The 19,760-nt window shown below is 41.5% G+C and overlaps 3 non-coding genes across 3 annotated transcripts; 2 read left to right on the top strand and 1 right to left on the bottom strand.

The window, feature by feature from the left end:
• Window positions 1-1,730: 1,730 nt before the first annotated feature.
• Window positions 1,731-1,812, bottom strand: TRNAL-UAG. The gene has a single exon. It is a non-coding gene; the product is annotated as a tRNA-Leu (tRNA).
• Window positions 1,813-17,772: 15,960 nt separating this feature from the next.
• On the top strand, window positions 17,773-17,845 carry TRNAT-UGU. Its single transcript has one exon. It is a non-coding gene; the product is annotated as a tRNA-Thr (tRNA).
• A 1,190-nt stretch (window positions 17,846-19,035) lies between these two features.
• Window positions 19,036-19,125, top strand: TRNAY-GUA. The gene is given in 2 exon segments: window positions 19,036-19,072; window positions 19,090-19,125. It is a non-coding gene; the product is annotated as a tRNA-Tyr (tRNA).
• Window positions 19,126-19,760: the final 635 nt, after the last annotated feature.

Here is a 19,760-nt window from a genome sequence, read left to right on the forward strand (position 1 = left end):
TAGTATGTCCCAAACAACTCTGAAAAGGAGAGTACTCTGAAAAGTTAAAGGACTCACTCTGTCTGATATCAAGACTATAAAGCTGCTATAATCAAGACTGTAGTATTGGCATTAAGATACAAAAAAAAATAGATCAATGGAACAGGAGTACAGAGGTAGAATTACACATATATTATCAATTAATTGTTGACAAAATTTCAAAGACAATTCAGTAGAGAAAAGTAGTCTTTTCAACAAATGATCTTTAAAAAAGTTTTTTGATCCTTACTTCACACTGAATAAAAAATTGACTGAAATATATCAAAAGCCAAAATTATAAAATATTTAAAATAAAATCTTTGTCAACTTGTGTTGGAAGAAGATTTCTTAGATGTAACATTACAAGCACGATCCATAAAAGAAAAGTCAAGCAAAATGATTAACTGTACTTCATAAAATTAAGAACCTCTACCTTTCAAAAGATGTTGTAGGAAATTGACACAACAAGCCAAACACTGAGAGATAACAGTGTAGTTGCAGCCTGAGTCTTTAGTGCAGATATTGCCTCTTAGGGGACATTTGGCAATGTCTGGAGACATTTTCACGTTCTGCAATGCATATAACAGGCCCCCACAGCAAAGAATTTTCACTTGCCTGGAGAATTCCACGGACAGAGGAGCGTGGCGGGTTCCAGTCCATGGGGTCTCAAATAGACAGGACTGAGCACCTAACACTTTCACTTCACTTTCAGAAGCTGACTAGAGTAACAAGACACATGGACAAATTTATTGTTTGCCTCGACAGGCCAGTCAGGACCATCACCACCTACTAAAATGAACCAATGACTCCTCAAAGGCTTAAGGAAGGGGAGATACCTGGATTTAAATCTGAGTGCAGTTGGTGCCAAACCGTGCCCAATGCACCCTTTGGGAACCAAAGGTGGTGCACATTGGGCAGGAAAGGCACTGCTCTCTAGGGTCAGAAAGTGAGAGTGTTCCTTAAAGAGCTCAAATTCTGACTTCGAACTCATCCTAGGACACTATGGAAGATCCTCTGGAGAAGGAAATGGCAACCCACTCCGGTACTCTTGCCTGGAAAACCCCATGGACGGAGGAGCATGGTAGGCTACAGTCCATGGGGGTCACAAAGAGTCGGACACGACTGAGCGACTTCAATTCACTAGGACACTAGGTGCTAGGTAGAGTCGGAGTACTCTTCTTTGGCTGACTCAAGCCTAGGAATTAAATCACTCCCCTGAGCTGATGGGGCGTCCCTGGTGGCACAGTTGGTAAACTGAGGAGCAGTTGCCTCCCTCGATGATTCTCTTCCAGTTTAACCCATCTGCTTTACTGGCCTGACTTTACCACCCTTGCCTGGAGGGAAAGGAAAGAGAAAGAGTGAGGGAGAGAGCGGGTGTTGTTTAAGTGAGGAGAGCAGCAGATAAACAGAGATCACCAGTAGGAAACAGTAGAGATCCCAGAGGCAGTCAGCAGCAGAAACTGCACAGGGACATTCTGCAACTGCCTGAAGTTTGCTGGCTTAGCAGCAAATGATGAGACCATCTGTCTTCACTCCCTGCTCTCCTCTGCTGGGGCAGCCCGCTGTGGGGCACGTGCACTTTCAAGGCTCTGCACCTCTCTTCTCTCAACTTCAAAAAGCCCCAGCTTAAATGCTATCCTTTTGACAAGTCTTCATCCGGTCCTGTAGCGAGGACGTGGGTCGTGATCATCCACGATCAAGAAACAAAACCTTGGCAGCGGTGGGATTCGAACCCACGCCTCCAGAGAGACTGGAGCCTAAATCCAGCGCCTTAGACCGCTCGGCCACGCTACCGCACCCACACCAAGCATCCCCCTACACTTGCTAGTTATACCTTTCTGCCTTTTTTTTCAGCATTGTCCTCTCCTCTGTGACCCCAAACCTTGATTCTAGATATCACCAGAGGACACTAAGAAAGTTCTTCTCTGCTCTACTAGAACTCGAACCTGTATCCACCCAACCCAAATAGTTTTTTTCACTCCAGGAACTAAAGGGGAAGTAACTTCAAAGCCAAGTATCGCTCCGGAAGCGCAGCTCTTAGCGTGTGGAATGAAACAACTTCCCGAAGGTGAGTCGCATCAGGTTCTGCTTTGCATCCAGTAAGCGCTCGAAAACTATTTGTTGATTGGACAAAAAGTGATCAGTATCCATATTGCTTGGGGATACTGGTGGTGGTGGAGTAAGAATGAGCAAAGCTGTCTTTCCCTGTCAGCTCCGGGTGCCTGGACTTCAATTTTTTGCTAAATTTTGAGTTCGATACTTTTCGATTCTGAAGCCGGGAGAGCAGTCTTGAGTCTCCAGGAGGCATGCATAAGGCGTGCGTTAAAGGATTAAAATAAACAAACAAAACAAAAACGAGACAAAAAAAAACCCTTGTCTCCCAGTTCCCTTTTGCGCTTAGTGGCGGAGAGCCCAAAAAGTCGACGCCAATCAATGCCCGCTGCCTAGGGTCAGCCCAAGCAGAATCTTCGCAATTCAGCCTGTTGCAAGAGAAGGCTTTCTTTTAGGTTGGATCGGTTCCTGCTTCCAGGGAGCCTTTAGTCCCTTTCTTTGGAACATATATTTCTGCGTCTCCCAGAGAGGTCCTGTCTCCCCTGCGCAGCTGTAGCCATGCAGCGGTTATTACCACTGGCGACTGCAGAAGGAGAAGCCAGAGAAGCCCTTCTCCAGGGACTGAGGGAGGATTCTGAGCCCAGGCTGGTACTCCTGAGAACTCCGCGTCTCCCGCACCTCATCCTACCGAGAACCCCAAGCCTACAGGCCTATGGAGAGGTGCCGGGGAACGGAGCCGGAAAGAGAGAAAATTAGCATTACACTGTCACTCCTCTTGACACAGAGATGAGTAGCCACACACATCAGTTTTCCGAACGTTTGAGCATTTGTTTAGCATCCACACACTTGAGTCTCTGTGTTCCCCAGGCGGAAAGGAATTCTTGCTTCTTTTACTTACAACGAATTGGAAATTACAGAATGACCAGATGCTGCTATCTCTTTCGCTAGTGTGTGGCTGTAGCAGAATCATTTCACAACTACTGCCTAGACTTGTTGGAGGTGGTGGGGGGGTGGGGGAACAGGTGACAGCAAAAGGCTGGGTGGTGGGATTGGGGGATGTTTGGGCCAATTTTCTGCCTTCTAAGAAAGTAGCAATTGTGGCTCCTCGATGACATCGGATCACACCCTTCATTTAATAACATTAAAGCTATTTGGGGAGCAGATTTCCACAAAGAGCTTTAAATGGGGAGGTTGTATATGTTCATGTCTTGTGCCTCCCTCCCTCTTGCAAATATACAGTCTATGTTAGGGAAGAAGCACCCAGACCTGGCTTACTTCCTTAAGAATAGACAATTGTCACTATCTCTTAATTTCCCCCAAGAGAAGAGAAAATTAATCCCATGGTGGTGTTGGGGGTTCCCTGGACATATAAAGGGGATTTTCCCAGAGCCTCCTGTAAAATCCTGTGGTCTTTGTTGTAGGTGGAATTTTGTCCCTCCAAAAGGTTATATAGAAGTCCTAATCCCCAGTGCCTCAATATGTGACCTTATTTGGAAATAAGATACTTAACAGAATAACCAAGTTAAAATGAGGTTATTAGTGTGGGCCCTAATCCAATATGGCTGGTGTCTTTATCCGAAGGGGAAATTTGGGCTAGAGACAGAGATCTCTTCTTGAAATCCCGTAAGTTTTAACATAGAAGTGAAGGGAGCAGGGATTGGAGGAAGACTGCTAACTCAGATCCTCTGTGGGATCTCTGTCAATGAACCACAATGCATTTTCAAGGGTTAAAGAGGTAGGCATACTGGGGCCAGAGCTCCCTGCTGCTGTGGAGAGAGGCATCACTGGAGAGGGGCATCTCTCCAGCGATAGAGCATTGACTCTCAAATGTCAGCAGGCATCACAGTCACCTGAGGGCTTATTAAAAAGACAAATTGTTGGACTCAGCTCTTGGAATTTCTGATTTAGAAGACCAAGGGCCTAAGAATTTATATTTCTAACAGGTTTTTAGGTGATGCAAATGCTACTGATCCAGGAACCATGCTTTGAGAACCATTGATTGCAGCAGAGATCAGTTTTGTAGAATTTTGGAATTCCAACAGAAATGAGGAAGGTGAACTAAAGGAGTCAAAGATCTCCTGATGTCTTGAAAACAGTGTGCAGGGAAGAGATGGTGCTCAGTGTGGTGGCAGTAGGGGAAAAAATGAGAAGCCTTAGATATAAATGAGAGGGAAAAGCAGAAAACCCTGGCAAAATAGTAAAGACAACTGTTAAGGACAAGGAAAAGATCCTTCCAATACTAAAGAACAGTATCAACCACTTTATGACCCTTAAGGCATGAATAGACTGTAACCCAAGGATGCCCAGGATTAGAAACACCGGAGATCTCAGATGAACTACACAAAAATGAAATCAAATTGTGCTATCTTCTGAGGTCTCTGGTCAAGTGTATTTGTTTTGCTGGGCATGACAGGTGAGTATGCAGGCGAAACTAGGAGAAATGCTGGCACCATTACCCTCTCTTGGGCCACATGGACAGCTCTTCACATGTTCAAATTAATCAAATGAGATCATCCTGGAAACTCAATACCAGGGGTCTTTCTCATCTGTGGAAGAACCTCAGCGATTTGAAATCTAGAAAGTGTGAAGTCCATGAACAATGCACCTGTAAGATTTTGGTCCAAGAACAGGGAATCTCAACTACCTTGATCTTCTAAGCCCAAATGTGGTTTTTATTATGTCAGTTTTTCAGGCTTCAACAAGGTGGTGTGCACACCCTTCTCAGTAGTGTGCAAAATACCTGTGTTCTCCTTTGAATCATAGAGACAAAAGAATGTCTACCGGGACATGTATCCTACAGTCCTCCATTCTGTCAGCTGAGTGATTGGAGTTTGTGTGGACTGAAAAAATGTACAACGTGGGAGTTGTGCGTTAAGTTTTATCTAGGGAGACTATAGCTCAGGAGATAGTGTCTCAGATAGCTCTGAGGAACTATCTGCTCTGAAGAGGTAGGGAAGTGTAAGTGTGTAGTGTCGTTCAGTTGTGTCTGACTCTTCGTGATCCCATGGACTGTAACCCGCCAGTCTCCTCTGTCCATGGGATTCTCCAGGCAAGAATACAGGAGTGGATTGCCATTCCCTTCTCCAGGGGATAGGGGAAGTCAGTATTCTATATGACTTGAGTGAAGGGGGATATGTTCAGTCAAGCACGCATTTTGGCAGAGGCCTGCTGCTAATCACAAGGAGGAAATGTTTCTGTTAATGATTTTAGTGCTTTTCTACATGTGAGAAGATACAAGAATTTGAGCTCATAAAGTCTTCTCCTGAAAATAACTACCCGAATGAAGCCCTGTTTTACCAGTTTTTCCCAGAGCACAGAGTGCCTCATTCCTGATCTCCACCCTGAGCTCCTTTCAGGATGTGTTGAAGGTCAGTGCCTGCAGCAGCTAGTGACTTAATCCTTGTAGAGGCAGAGGGCAGATGGCAATTTGTAGCTGACATATGCATAGTAAACTTTATTCAAAATTTCTTTTTTAGGAATCTATCCAATTACCTCTCAATACCAGATATTGGTTACTGTGTTCATAAAATCTTCAATGATCTCACTGAATATTTTGTCTAGTTGTTTAACACGTACTGAGAGAGATTTGTTCAAATATCCAGTCATGATTGTGTGTTTTTCTATTTCTGTTTCTTCTCTCAGTTCTGTCAACTTTTGTTTCTTACCTCTGAAGATATGTTATTAGATACATAGAAATTCAAGACTATTGTGGGAGAGCTTAAAAATTCTATGTTTATAAATTCTATGTGTTATAAATTCTATGGCTTCTGACAAACGTATGGCATATATCTGCCATATCAAATAGAACAGTTTCACTGCCCTAAAAGTCTTCTGTGCTCTGACTATTCATCCCTCTCTCCCCACAACCCGTAGCAATCAATGATCATTTTGTTGTGTCCATAGTTTGCCTTTTTCTCAGAACATCATGTAGTTGGAATCATATAATATGTAGCCTTTCAAATGGGCTTCTTTCACTTAGTAAAATGCATTTGAGTTTTGTCTTAGCTCAGGCTGCCATACAAAATACCATAGATTGGGTGACTTGAACAACAGAATTTTATTTACTCACAGTTATGGAGGCTAGAAGTCTAGAGTGCTAGGATGGTTGGATTCTGATGCAAGCTATCTTCCTGGCTTGCAGTCAAGCATTTTGTCTTCACATGGTACAGAGAGAAAAAGAGAAAGTTAGCTTTTTGGCATCTCTTCTAGGAAGGGCACTAATCCCAGCATGAGGGCCCTATCTTCATGATGTCATCTAACCCTATGTACCCCCAAAAGACCCATCTCCAAATACCATTACATTGGAGGTTAGTGTTTCAACATATGAATTTTGGGGAAACATAGGCATTCAGTTCATAACATTTCTGCCATGTCTTTTCATGGCTTGATAGCTCATGCCTATATGTCTTAGTGCTAAATAATAGTCCATTGTATGGATGTACCAAAAGGTATCAAAAGGAATATTGTGCTTTGTATAGAATTGACCCTTTAATAATAAGATATTCCTCAATATCTCATATAGTATTTCTCATCTTAAAGAATCTGTTATCTGATATTGAGGTAGCTACATCAGCTTTTTTTTTTTTTTTTTTAGTTTTCATAGTATGTCTTTTCCACTTTTTACTTTGAATATCTGTATGATGGGAAAATTTTTCATATATTGAGGTAGAGCCACATTATTCTGGCTTATACACAATTTGGCTTGAACTTTATGCTAACTAGAACAGCCTGTCTTATGACCTGTCAAACATGGGCTGTACATCTGCTTTAACCATGAAAGAAAAGAATACATTTTTAAGTCAAAATGGAGTAACTGTGGTTTAGGCATTCAAAATGGAGCTGGGTTGCCATTGTGGATATGGTTTCAGACATGTTCCTGAATCTAAGAATTTGAAATTTTTTGTTTGTTTGTTTTAACTGTATGGAACTCAAAGACACCGCCAGCTGTTCTCAAAATGGCATCTGCTAGCAGCAATCCTTGTTTAACAAACACCTTTATTTCTTGCCAGATCCGATCCTAAATCTTGACAAACAACTTACATAACTTTGCAGTTTTTGCCTATGTAAGCTTTTCTCATTTTGTAGGCCACTACAACACAGTTCGAGAGCTTATTGAATCTGGGTCTCCTGGGTTATAGCCTTTGGTTTGGCACAGATCAAACTCTTTTCTATTTCTGTTGTTTATTGATTATTTCTGTTAACACATGTCTTTACATTTAAAATGTGTTTTCTATAAACAGCATAGAGTTAGGTCTGATTTTACTCAATTTAGCAATTTTTGCTTTTAGCAACAGTATTTGTTCCACTTATGTTAAATGTAATTTCTGAAATAGAGGAGATTAAGTCTCCTGATTGCTATTTGCTTTCTATTATTCCCATCAATACTTTTTAAAAACAACTTTATTGAGATATGATTTATATACTTAAATTCATCCTTGTAAGTGTACAATTCAATGATTATTTTAGTAAATTTATCAAGTTGTACAACCATCACTATAATCAAGGTTTAAAACATTTGTACCATCCTACAATAAGATTCCTCTTTATCTTTTCTTTGTTTCTTTCCTTGTTAACCAAGAAGTCCAGGAACAGAGACCTGGTTGAGACAAAAAAAAAAATGCTTTTTTGAGGATTTGTTAAGACAGCAGTCCAGTAAGCACAAATTCAAGGAAGCACTTGAATTGTGTTCCATTGGATTACAAAACGAGGAAAGCTTACAAAGGCAAAAAACTGTGAGGTTACATAAGTTGTTTATCAAGAATTAGAAGAAGTAAGGGTGCTTATTTCATAAGGATTGATTGGGGTTTGAAATGATAACATAGTTGTGAAATGGGTGGGGGGCACTTTGAAACTACAAGCTTGCACCTATCTGCTTGTAGATATTGCTATCTGATATTGTTTTGAAATTGACTAGTGATGTCCTTGAGTTTGATACAGGTCAGAAAGTTCAAGCTCTCACCTCTTTAGTTTATTCTTAAGTATTTTGTTGTTATTGCTGTTGTGAATGGGATTGTTTTCTTAATTTCCTATTTGCATAGTTATTGTATATAGAAATGCAACTGATTTTTGCATGTTGACTTTTATCCTGAAACTATACTGAGCTCACTTATTAGTTCTAACAGGTTTTTTTGGTTGTTGCTCAGTAGTTAGGATTTTTTGCATATATGACTATATCATCTCTAAACAGAGATGATTTTACTTCTTTCCAATTTGGATGCTTTTTCTTTCTTTTTCTTGTCTAATTGCTCTGACTAGGACTTCCTGTACTATGTTGAATAGAAGTGGTGAGAGTGGGCATCCTTGCCTCATATCAGATCTCTGAGGGAAAGATTTCAGGTTTCCCCCATTAATTATGGTGTTAACTGTGGGATTTTCATATATGACCTTTGTTGTGTCAAGATAAGTCCCTTCTATACCTATTTTAGTGAGAGTAATTTTTTAATCATGAAGGGATGTTGAATTTTGGCAAATGCTTTTTTTGCATCTAGAGATGGTCATGGAGAAGGTAATGGCAACCCACTCCAATATTTTTGCCTAGAAAATTCCATGAACAGAGCAGCCTGGAGGGCTACAGTCTACAGTGGCCTAAAGAGTTGGACTGGAGGAGGAAATGGCAACCCACTCCAGTATTCTTGCCTGGAGAATCCCAAGGACAGAGGAACCTGGCAGGCTACAGTGTATGGGGTCACAAGAGTCGGATACGACTGAGAGACTAAGCATAGCACAGAGGTGGTCATGTGGCTTTCTTCTTTTTCTGTTAAAATAGTTTATCACATTGATTGATTTGCACATGTTGAATCATCTCTGCATCCCAGAGATAAATCCGACCTGGTCATTGTGATGATCCTTTTAATATACTGCTAAATTCAATTTGCTAGCATTTTGCATTGGTAGTGGACTATAATTTTCCTTTCTTGTAGTGTCTTTGTCTGTTATTGGTATCTGCATGATACTGGCTCCATAAAAGGAGATTGAAAGTGTTCCTTCTTTTCCTAATGCATGTATTCAACCCTACTAGGGCAAATTTCCTTTGAGAAATGTCTGACTTTCCTTCACAGACCTAATGTGTGATGCCAGACCCTCAGGAAGACATACTTTCTGCTGAACAAATGTGTAGGAAACAAAGGTTGCCCTGTTAGGCAAATAAGTTTCTTAGGTGGGGCTTCTCTCACTGGAAAGTGTGTCTGCTTGAGGGTCTGAAATTATGAATTAGCCTGAGAAAGGAGGTCAGACATTTTTCAAAGGAAATCTGCCCCAGCAGGGCTAAATGCATATGCCATATTAAACAGATTTCACCCAGTCTTTTGTTATAAACATTATCTTATATATTCTCAGTCTCAATAGGTAACCATGCGTTTATTTTTAGGTAACTTCTCCTCTTTTCTGTAAGGATACTCTGTGTGTGTTGGGTGGGTGGAGCATTCATCTCTGTTAGTGTTAGGTACACCATTTAGTGACCATGTAAAACGAGAACTGGCTGCTGAATTCAGACTAGTATCCTGGAATTTATATTAGATGAGAGCTGGAAGTCCCTTAGAGATTTTCAGTGCTTGTTTTACCAGTAATTTCAGGAAGAGGAAACTAAAAGAATCTATTGGGCACCAGATTTCTGGGGGAAATAATATCTTTTACTCTCTGAACATAACTGGGTAGTAGTTTGCTCTCCATTTCAAGTATTTGTTAATACCACTGTGTGCTGGTCACTTTGTTAGGTATTTTGGAAACCCATGCAACCTTCCCCTCAAGGAGCTGAGAATACAGTGCATAAAACTGTTTGTTGTTGTTCAGTCGCTAAGTCTTGTCCGACTCTTTGCGACCGCATGAACTGCAGCACGCCAGGCTTCCCTCTCCTTCACTATCTCCCTGAGTTTGCTCAAAGTCATATCCAGTAAGTCAATGTTGCCATTCAACCATCTTATCCTCTGTTTCCCCCTTCTCCTCCTGCTTTCAATCTTTCCCAGCATCAGGGTCTTTTCCAATGAGTGGTCAAAATATTGGAGCTTCAGCTTCAGCACCAGCCCTTCCAATGAATATTCACGGTTGATTTCTTTAGGATTGACTGGTTTGATTTCCTTGCAGTCCAAAGGACCCTCAAGAGTCTTCTCAAGCACCAGTTTGAAAGCATCAATTCTTCGGCATTCAGCCTTCTTAGTGGTCCAACTCTCACACCCATACATGACTACTGGAAAAAACATAGATTTCACTACACAGACCTTTGTTGGCAAAGTATGTCTCTGCTTTTTAACACACTGTCTAGGTTTGTCATAGCTTTTCTTCTGAGCAAATGTCTTTTAATTTCATGGCTGCAGTCACCATCCACATTGATTTTGGAGACCAAGAAAATGAAATCTGACACTGTTTCCACATTTTCCCCATCTATCTGCCATGAAGTAATAGGATCAGATGCTATGACCTTCATTTTTTGAATGTTGAGTTTTAAGCCAGCTTTTTCACTCTCCTTTTTCACATTCATCAAGAGGCTCTTTACTTCCTCTTTGCTTTCTGCCATTAGGGTGGTGTCATCTGCATATCTGAAGTTGTTGATATTTCTCCCAGCAATCTTGATTCCAGCTTGTGATTCATCCAGCCCAGCATTTCGCCTGATGTACTCTGCATATAAGTTAAATAAACAGGATGACAATATACAGCCTTGACATAGTCCTTTCCCAGTTTGGAACCAGTCTGTTGTTCCATGTCCAGTTCTAACAGTTGCATCTTGACCTGCATACAGACTTCTCAGAAGGCAGGTCAGGTGGCCTGGTATTCCCATCTCATTAAGAATATTCCACATTTTGTTGTGATCTACACAGTCAAAGGCTTTAGAGTAGTCAATGAAGCAGAAGTACATTTTTTTTGGAATTACCTTGCTTTTTCTGTGATACAGCTTATGTTAGCAATTTGATTTCTGGTTCCTTTGCCTTTTCTAAATCCAGCTTGCACATCTGAAAGTTCTAAAACTTTCAGTTCTAAAACAGTGTACTAAAACTGCTGATGGTATACTAACACACTGAATTCTAAAAACAAGATAAAGCGGTCTATAACTAAGTGTAGTAGAATCTCCTTCCCTTTTTCTTTTCTATCTCATTCAGTTCTTTCTTTGTATCTTTTGTAGCATTTCCAAAAGGTGGACACACACATAGATAGGAAAATAGAATTTAGAAGTAATTCTGGAAGATTAAAAAAATAAAAGGGTGCATTCTTTCAACAATATTTCATATAAGATGAAGAAATTCAAGAAGGGCGGAATTACTCAGTCTGATAATTTCATAACTGATTGAATGTAGTTGAATGGGTAATGGCAGTCTAGATGCTTACTTCTGGGTGCTAGGGAACACCTCCATTACATGTGTCTTGTTGAAAATCCTGAGAGAGAGAGTGAAGAAGAAGGAATAGCAAAGATGAATAAGGTTCATAGGTTTTAGAGGCGAAATGAGATGATATCTACTTGGTAAAAAAGCAAAGGCATTGTGAATTAGAACATTGAGATAATCTTTCCAGGATAAGTAGTGTTTGACAGATACGGAGAAATGGAAAATCATTCTAGTTGAAGAAATAATAAACAAATGATCACAACTGGAAAAGGTGTGAGTTATATTTGGGGAATTATAAGTGGACCAAGTTGACTAGAACAGAGATCTGTATATGTGGCCAACATATAACTGCCATTTGATAAATGTTGATCCAAATATTAGAAGATAAAAGCTATACTGTAGAGACATGTATTAATGCCTTCAGTGTTATTTAGGAGTATTTTAAGTTGAAAATAATTTTTCCTAAAATAGAAAGGAAAATTGCTGTAAAAATTCAGGGAAGTCTCATAGATTCTAAGAGGGAATACAGTGAGGCCTCTGGAGTGAGTCATAACGAGGGACTTGGAAGGTACACAGGCTTCCTTTTTCACTATCACTGCTCTCTTTTTTGCGCTCTCTCTCCCTTAGGCCTTTTGTAGAGTGACGCATTCTCTCCTTCTCAGTCCATGTGGTAGAATATGACTGATGTTATAGCTCCTACCACTCTAGTCTCCTTTCTAGTAATTGTGGGCTAATTAAATTGGACCAACCTCTTGAGGAAAAATGATAAAAAGATTGGATAAGATTTTACCAAATCTTTGTAAAAGCATCAAAGTACTAATATGATAACAGGAAACTAATCGGCCAGAATCTAAGGAAAAGATGAAATCTGAGAGGTAAGGAAAGCATTCATCTTCGTAGCTCTTAAGACATTTGCTAATAACTGCAAAATTGGGTTATAGTTTTGGCAGCATCTTTGGGTAGGAGAAAAAGGAAGGGCAGACGTCAAGGTTCAGCACCCACCAAAAGTGGAAATTCTACTAAGATACTCTTCCAAATATTAAGTTGGGACCCCAAAGAGCTATAGTCACAAGATAAGAATGAATAAGAAGTTAACGTTTTACTTACACTAATTGTTGTGGAGCTCAGCAAAAATCAGCTGAGCTTAGAAAGGGAAAATAAAAAGAGCTTTCAACTTTTACTGGGAAGCTAGGACCACAGGTATGCTTTTTCTCTGATTTGCAGTTTGGCTTTACATCATCTTGGAGGCCCAAGGAATGTCTAACCATGAACTTTTTTTAGAGTCCTTTTGGGCTGATAATGGTTCAGGTACATATGAGAAACAAAAGCCACGTAATTTTTTTTGTTCCAGGAAGAAACTTTCATCTTGACCTCAAAAATTCACTGCTTATAATTTTGCAAAGATATTGAGCAGTATACATTCAAAGATGAACAGTTACACAGGAAACAATTCGACATGAGTAAGAATCAACTAAAGCAACAGATAGCATAATACAGATTATCATAGATATTAAAATAATATAATTGCTATGTTTAAAGAGATTTTTTAAAAGTGGCAGATATCTGCAAATAATATGAAATTATAGAATTTGGCTTAGTAGTTTTGAAAAAGAAGCAAAACGTCTAAAATTGAAAATAATCCACTCCAGTATTCTTGCCTGGAGAACCCCATGGACGGAGGAGCCTGGTGGGCTACAGTCCGCTGGGTCGCAAAGAGTCGGACACCGCTCAGCGACTTCACTTTCACTTTTCACTTAAATACAGCAGTAGTTGATTATGAGTAAGAACATGTAACCCAGAAAGCAACATGGAGACAAAAAGAGAGTAAATATGAAAGAGAGGTTAACAGATGAAGGACAGGGTGTGAAGGTCTAATATATATTTAATTTGTTTCATGAATGGAGAAAGAAAAGTAGAGGAAAAAAAACCTTAAAAAGATAATAGATGAGAATTTTCCAGAATGGAAGAAAGGCAATAATCTATAGACTTAAGAAATCCCAAAGCCAAGAACCTGACACCTTCATCATTGGACAAATATGGGATTTCTCTGTGGAATTATTAACTCCTGGATTAGAGGAGTTAAGAGGATTACTTACACCTCTAAACTGAAATCTTCTCTGGATGCATCTGATTGGTGGAGGTAGGTCACATCCTCACCCTCAGCTGCCAGGTGGGAAAGCAGGTTTTCTAGGACAATTTTACTTATAATATTGAAATTACAAAAAAGTAAGGAAAATGTTTTTAAAATGTTGGACACACTCATATGACAAAGGCCTGCAACGGGGTTATTCAGAAAGCTTATTTTCAGGTGTCTGTTGTTTTCTCTTTGTACTCTCTTCCTTCAAGAGCACACAATTCTTACAAGCTCTGACTCAATGAATGACCTCTGTAATTTGATCTAACCTTGACTTATCAATCTACAGAACTCTAGACACAAGCTGTCATAAATTCCTATATCTTCCATCTACACTTCAAATCCAGCCTACCTAAATTCTAACATTTCTTTACCCCTCTGCCTTCTCCAGATACCCATCTCTCCTTTAGATTTCCTTTTTTCAGTATCTTTTTGCTTCTTCAAAGTATGATATTTGAGAATCTTCCTTCTTTCCTCTTTATTGTCTCTTATTTCTTCTTCTTCACTTCAGCAGACTCTCCCTTGCCTGTGTCGCTCTCATTCATTCCTTCCTTTCCAATCCCATAACTACTATTCTCCTACATTTTATGTTTGAGAGTCTGTACCATGGCCAGTCTTGGGTGTCCCCTTGACTTTGGTTTCTCTCCCTTTCAATCCAATCTTCATATTCATGCCTTGTGAATTTCCCTGTTCAATTTTTAAAGGGGTATAACTTCATTCCAGAATTTTCTAAGTCTTCTGCTAACTTGTTTTACAATACCTCACTTCCACAAGGGCTGGCATCGGCCCCAGCCAATGTTCTGCCTTGGCACTTTAAATGCCAAGGTCTTTCTCTCCAACCTTGCTCATAATTTTTTTCTCTACCACGGATCCCTCTGTCCCCAAACTTGTGTAAGTCTTAACTTGCCTTCAAAGTGCCGTTCAAGTTCCATCCCCTCCTGAAGGCCTGCCTCTGATGGCTCACTCCGCAGGTCTGTGAACCTTAGCACTGTTACCACTCCCTCACACCCAGCACAGCTACTTCTCATTGTCCTCTTTCATGAAAACTCACATTCCTTTATACCACAAGACTATGCCACTGACTTCAAAGTAAAGACCATATCTAGATGTCTCATTCCGCCTAGCACAGAATTGGAGTTCAGTGTTTATCCAATAAAGGGATGAACAAATTAACGAATGCCTGTTCTGGCACTAAGACTTGAGCTGTGGAGAAATCGCTAATCTTACGAACTTGGGGCAGGCGGTTGCCCCTTGGTTCATGTCCTAAGTCAAACAGAAAACCAAATGTGGATGTTGAAATTTAGCCTGAGAGATCTGTGGTCGACAATTACCTCTCTGTAGAATTTCCCTTCTTCATTTTCATAATCTGCAGAGGGTGGAGGGTGGAAAACTTTCACTACATTAGACTATGTTGGATTGGGCAAATTTCTGCATTCTTATATTTTTGGGCTCCAAAATCACTGCAGATGGTGACTGCAGCCATGAAATTAAAAGATGCTTACTCCTTGGAAGGAAAGTTATGACCAACCTAGATAGCATATTAAAAAGCAAAGACATTACTTTGCCAACAAAGGTCCGTCCGGTCAGGGCTATGGTTTTTCCAGTGGTCATGTATGGATGTGAGAGTTGGACCATAAAGAAAGCTGAGCGCCGAAGAATTGATGCTTTTGAACTGTGGTGTTGGAGAAGACTCTTGAGAGTCCCTTGGACTGCAAGGAGGTCCAACCAGTCCATCCTAAAGGAGATAAGTCCTGGGTGTTCATTGGAAGGACTGATGCTGAAGCTGAAACTTCAATACTTTGGCCACCTCATGCGAAGAGTTGACTCATTGGAAAAGACCCTGATGCTGGGAGGGATTGGGGGCAGAGGGAGAAGGGGACGACAGAGGATGAGATGGCTGGATGGCACCACCGACTCGATGGGCATGAGTTTGAGTAGACTCCAGGAGTTTGTGATGGACAGGGAGGCCTGGCGTGCTGCGATTCATGGGGTCGCAAAGAGTCGGACATGACTGAGTGACTGAACTGAACTGAACTGAAACTAGTGGTAGTTCCTGTCACTGACCCCATATTGCACTGTTCCCAGCAAGAGACTACAGAGTTCCAATAGTGACCTAAATCAAATCTCTTATGATTATACAGTGGAAGTGACAAATAGATTCAAGGGATTAGATTTTATAGACACAGTTTCTGAAGAACTATGGACAGAGGTTTGTAACATTGTACAGGAGGTGGTGATCAAAATTATCCCCAAGAAAAAGAAAAGCAAAAAGACAAAATGGCTGTCTGAGGAGGCCTTACATAAAGCCAAGAAAAGAAGAGAAGTGAAAGGCAAAGGAGAAAAGGAAAGATATATCATCTGAATGCAAATTTGCAAAGAATAGCAAGGAGAGATAAGAAAGTCTTCCTAGGTGAACAATGCAAAGGAGTAGAGGAAAACAATAGAATGGGAAAGACTAGAAATCAAGAAAATTAGAGATACCAAGGAAACATTTCATGCAAAAATGGGCACAGTAAAGGACAGAAATGGTATGGACCTAACAGAAGCAAGAAGAGATTAAGAAGTGGCAAGAATACACAGAAGAACTATACAAAAAAGATCTTCATGACCAAGATAACCACGATGGTGTGATCACTCACCTAGAGCCAGACATCCCGGAGTGGGAAGTTAACTGGGCCTTTAGGAAGCATCACTACAAACAAAGCTAGCAGAGGGGATGGAATTTCAGCTGAGCTATTTCAGATCCTAGAATATGATGCTGTTAAAGTGCTGCATTCAATGCCAGCAAATTTGGAAAAGTCAGCAGTGGCCACAGGACAAGAAAAGGTCAGTTTACATTCCAGTACCAAAGAAGGACAACACCAAAGAATGTTCAAACTACTGCACAATTGCACTCATTTTACATGCTAGTAAGGTAATGCTCAAAATCCTTCAAGCTAGGCTTCAACAGTATGTGAACTGAGAACTTCCAGATGTACCAGCTGGATTTAGAAAAGGCAGAGGAACCAGAGATCAAATTGCCAACATTCGTTGGATCATAGAAAAAACAAAAGAATTCCAGAAAAAATATCTATTTCTGCTTCTTTGACTACGCTAAAGCCTTTGACTGTGTGGATCACAACAAACTGTGGAAAATTCTTAAAAGAGACGGGAATACCAGACCACCTTACCTGCCTCCTGAGAAACCTGCGTGCAGGTCAAGAAGCAATAGTTAGAACCATACATGGAACAAGGGACTGGTTCCAAATTGGGAAAAGAGTATGTCAAGAGTATGTATATTGTCACCCTGCTCATTTAACTCTATGCATCACACGAAATGCTGGACTGGCTGAAGCACAAGCTGGAATCAAGATTTCCAGGAGAAATATCAACAGCCTCAGATATGCAGATGACACCACCTTAATAGCAGAAAGTGAAGAGGAAGTAAAGAGCCACTTGATGAAGGTGAAAAAGGAGAGTGAAAAAGCTGGCTTAAAACTCAACATTCTGAAAACTAAGATCATGGCATCTGGTCCCATCACTTCATGACAAATAGGTGGGGAGACAATGGAAACAGTAAGAGACTATTTTCTTGGGCTCCAAAATCACCATGGACGGTGACTGCAGCCATGAAATTAAAAGACTTCTGATCCTTGGAAGAAAAGTTCTGACAAACCTAGACAGTGTATTAAAAAGCAGAGACATCACTTTGCTGGCAAAGGAACAGATAGGCAAACCTATCGTTTTTCCAGTATTTCCAGTATTCATGCAAGGATGTGAGAGTTGGACCATAAAGAAGGCTGAGCACTGAAGAATTGATGCTTTTGAATTGTGGTGGAGAACACTCTTGAAAATCCCTTGGACTCTAAGGAGATCAAACCAGTCAATTCTAAAGGAAATCAACCCTGAATATTCATTGGAAGGACTGATGCTGAAGTTGAAGCGCCATTACTTTGGCCACCAGATCCAAAGAGCTGATTCACTGGAAAAGACCCTGATGCTGGGAAAGATTGAGGGCAGGAGGAGAAGGGGAGAGATGGTTGGATGGTATCACCAACTCAATGGACATGAGTTTGGGTGAACTCAGAGAGATGATGAAGGACAGGAATGCCTGGCCTGCTGCAGTCCATGGGGTTGCAAAGAATCGGACATGACTGAGCGACTAAACAACAGATTGAAACGACGTCCAGGTTTTTTTTGCCTAGTATATACAAGCACCGTAATAAAGGTTCAGCATAAAAGCTGTTTTAGAGAACAAGGAACAGTGGTCATCCGCAGGGCCCTATAGCTCAGGGGTTAGAGCACTGGTCTTGTAAACCAGGGGTCGCGAGTTCAAATCTCGCTGGGGCCTACTGGGCAATCCCTTCACTCTTTTTAAAATCTACTTCATCAGCTACCCACCTCTCTCGCATAATTTGAACTCCAGCCGAAATTCCGCTAACTATAACTTCCCGCCGGTTTCCAGATGTACCAAATAAACAGTCAAGCAGAACACTTACTTTTAGGTTCCAATCGTAGGGAGCAAAGGCTGCTTTGCCACCCTGATTGTGGCAGAGTCGGTTACAAACTGCGGCAAGTGCTGCCGGGTTCCGAGGACGCCCTGGCTTTGCGGGACCACAGCAAGAGCCGTGGGGGCGGCCCGTGCCGAGGCGGGACACAAGGGCGGTGAGGAAAAAAGATGGGATCGAACCCGCACACCCGCTCTGAGCAGACCTGGAGGCCAGAACCAAGTCCTCTCCCCAGCGTCCGCTGTCCCGATTAGGCGTTTGGGAGAATATAGGCTGTCCGACAAGGTTCCACGTTTCAGTGGGTTTTCGAACACTTCAATATCAAAGCGGGAAAGTTAGGATCTAGACTCGTGTCACTAAATTTATTATTGACTCAAAGAATCGGTGGCTACCTCTTTGAAAACCTTAAAATAGTTTCTCCAATAGTCAATTCTCATAGTAACATTGGGCTTAGCCATGTACTATACGTCACAGCCTCTCCCTCCGCTAGTTTGTGGACGCGTAAGCGGAAGGGAGAAGCAGCTCGATTGTGCAAACGCTCCTGGATTATGGAGGCGAGCATGGGAAGTGAGGAAAAGGGAGGCCCAGGCCGGAGCTCTGAGGCCCGCCCTTCTCCCTGACTCGCAGCTGCGCGATCAGAATTGTATGTTACACCACCTCAGCCCTTAGTTTTCCAATGCCCGGGTGTCTGCTCCCACTTTAGACACACATCATCAGGCCAGGAGGCCCGGGGCAGCGCGCTAAGTGAAGACAACAGGCCAGCAGATCGCCACGGCTGGGGGCGGCCTCGAGATCCACAGGTTCTAGGTATGCGAGTGAAGAGCTCACAGGTTAGGCCCGCTTGAAAGCCCCTCTCTGAAGCAGGAGAATTCAGCTCTAGAGGGGTTGTCCGTAGAAGCGTGGATGAGGGACTTTCTCCTAAGCTGCTCGGCTACTTGGTACCCACACACTGGCAACTAGTGGGCTATTGTGCCGGAACTTCTGTTTATCAATGTTCTTAATACAAAATTCTAAGTAGTTACTACTCGTGCTTCCTTCGATAGCTCAGCTGGTAGAGCGGAGGACTGTAGTACTTTCGAGAGTGGACATCCTTAGGTCGCTGGTTCGATTCCGGCTCGAAGGAAGAGATGAGTGTTTTGGGGGTTGCAACCGCTTCGTGAGCCCTTGCTCTCCAATTTCTCACGTCGTTTTCAGTGTTCTGGGCTACTTTCCTCCAGACCTTACCCCGTTCCAAAGATGGTTTTGTTATCTTGAAAACGGTCCTGTTCGGTACAGTTTTCAGAAAAGGAGGAGTGAGCACTAACTCTTCCAACCATCTGAAGAAGTTCTGAGTTTGATGGTATAACTGAATTTAGGTTGCCGCCTGAGGTTCAAAAGTTGAAGATCCAACACCACTTGTTGGTACTGAATATATATTCTATTCTGCGGTCCTTAGAGCTCTAATTTGCGGGACAACCCCATGAGACCTTCATTCACTCTACACGCACATGTCCATTCAGTGGGGAGAGACTTTTAATTTATTCAACTGTTAACAGATTTCAATAGTTCCAACAACAACAACCAAAAAATTTTTTTCTGAACTGGAGCAGGAAGGAGGAATAGGCTTTGAGGTAAATTGGGATGTGACTGGGAAAGAGAATTTCAAACTGTGGAAACAACTTAAAGGTGGGGAAATGGAACATTTGATTCTCATTCAAGGAAACTTCGGGGGTCTGATCTTTACGAACACGCCCCAGACTGGTTCACCTACAATAGATC

This window comes from Cervus elaphus, chromosome 12 (assembly GCF_910594005.1).
Source record: "Cervus elaphus chromosome 12, mCerEla1.1, whole genome shotgun sequence".
Classification (NCBI taxonomy): Eukaryota; Metazoa; Chordata; class Mammalia; order Artiodactyla; family Cervidae; genus Cervus; species Cervus elaphus.